Genomic DNA, 2,500 nt, shown 5'->3' with positions numbered 1-2,500 from the left:
ACCCACAATATATTGATGGTGGAAGCCCACAACGTTGTGGTGGTGGAAGCCCACAATATATTGATGGTGGAAGCCCACAATATATTGATGGTGGAAGCCCACAATCTATTGATGGTGCAGGCCCACAACATTGTGGTGGCGGAAGCCCACAATCTATTGATGGTGGAAGCCCACAATCTATTGATGGTGCAGGCCCACAACATTGTGGTGGTGGAAGCCCACAATATATTGATGGTGGAAGCCCACAATCTATTGATGGTGGAGGCCCACAACGTTGTGGTTTTGGAAGCCCACAATATATTGATTGTGGAAGCCCACAATATATTGATGGTGGAAGCCCACAATCTATTGATGGTGGAAGCCCACAATCTATTGATGGTGGACGCCCACAATGTTGTGGTGGTGGAAATGCAAATATAGTGGTGGTAGAAGTCCACAATCTATTAGTGGTTTTAGTCCACAATATAGTATAGTGGTGATTTCGTCCAGAATCTCGTGATAATTGAATGCCACAAAGTAGTGGTGGTGGAAGCCCACAATATATTGATGGTGGAAGCCCACAATCTATTGATGGTGGAAGCCCACAATGTAGTAGTGGTGGACGCCCACAATCTATTGATGGTGGAAGCCCACAATCTATTGATGGTGGAGGCCCACGACGTTGTGGTGGTGGAAGCCCACAATATATTGATGGTGGAAGCCCACAATATATTGATGGTGGAAGCACCCAACGTTGTGGTGGTGGAAGCCCACAGTCTATTGATGGTGGAGGCCCACAACGTTGTGGTGGTGGAAGCCCACAGTATATTGATGGTGGAAGCCCACAATATATTGATGGTGGAAGCCCACAATATATTGATGGTGGAAGCCCACAATATATTGATGGTGGAAGCCCACAATATATTGATGGTGGAAGCCCACAATATATTGATGGTGGAAGCCCACAATCTATTGATGGTGGAAGCCCACAACGTTGTGGTGGTGGAAGCCCACAATATATTGATGGTGGAGGCCCACAACGTTGTGGTGGTGGAAGCCCACAATATATTGATGGTGGAAAGCCCACAATATATTGATGGTGGAAGCCCACAACGTTGTGGTGGTGGAAGCCCACAATATATTGATGGTGGAAGCCCACAATATATTGATGGTGGAAGCCCACAATATATTGATGGTGGAAGCCCACAATCTATTGATGGTGGAGGCCCACAACGTTGTGGTGGTGGAAGCCCACAATATATTGATGGTGGAAGCCCACAACGTTGTGGTGGTGGAAGCCCACAATATATTGATGGTGGAAGCCCACAATATATTGATGGTGGAAGCCCACAACGTTTTGATGGTGGAAGCCCACAATATATTGATGGTGGAAGCCCACTACGTTGTGGTGGTGGAAGTGCACAATATAGTGGTTGTGGAAGCCCACAATCTATTGATGGTGGAAGCCCACAACGTTGTGTTGGTGGAAACCCACAATCTATTGTTGGTGGAAGCCCACAATCTATTGATGGTGTAAGCCCACAACATTGTGGTTATGGAAGTGCACAATATAGTGGTGGTGGAAGCCCACAACGTTCTGGTGGTGGAAATGCAAATATAGTGGTGGTAGAAGTCCACAATCTATTAATGGCTTTAGTCCACAATATAGTATCGTGGTGATTTCGTCCAGAATCTCGTGATAATTGAATGCCACAAAGTAGTGGTGGTGGTAGCCCACAATATATTGATGGTAGAAGCCCACAATCTATTGATGGTGGAAGCCCACAATCTATTGATGGTGGAAGCCCACAATCTATTGATGGTGGACGCCCACAATGTTGTGGTGGTGGAAATGCAAATATAGTGGTGGTAGAAGTCCACAATCTATTAGTGGTTTTAGTCCACAATATAGTATAGTGGTGATTTCGTCCAGAATCTCGTGATAATTTAATGCACAAAGTAGTGGTGGTGGAAGCCCACAATATATTGATGGTGGAAGCCCACAATCTATTGATGGTGGAAGCCCACAATGTAGTAGTGGTGGACGCCCACAATCTATTGATGGTGGAAGCCCATAATGTGGTGGTGGTGGTGGAAGAGCACAATGTAGTGGTGGCAAAAGGACTCAATCTCGTGGTGGTGGAAAAGCATGACAATCTATTGGTAAGCTCACAATGTAGTGATTGTGTGAATTCCCCAATCTAGTGGTAGTTAAAGCACACAAAGTGCTGGTGGTATCCCATACTTTTGACAGACAATTGGTGTGTTCACAATAGGTCGTGAACGATCTGTGGATAAGAACCATGGCCACACACTCAGGAGTGACCGTAGAAATCAAACCCACACGAGTTGGGACATTACAATAACTCTGTAAACACGCAAACACCAAGCTGATTAATCCAGTAGATTACACAAAAAAAAATAAAAAAAGGAAAAAACATTTTTTTAAATCTATTGAAATAAAGGTGTAGTAAAACATACACGTAATCATGTGTTAAAGTTTACTCTTTACATGTGACAT

Source organism: Myxine glutinosa, chromosome 6 (genome assembly GCF_964187855.1).
Source record: "Myxine glutinosa chromosome 6, kmMyxGlut1.1, whole genome shotgun sequence".
Classification (NCBI taxonomy): domain Eukaryota; kingdom Metazoa; phylum Chordata; class Myxini; order Myxiniformes; family Myxinidae; genus Myxine; species Myxine glutinosa.
Note: the sequence above shows the minus strand (reverse complement) of the source record.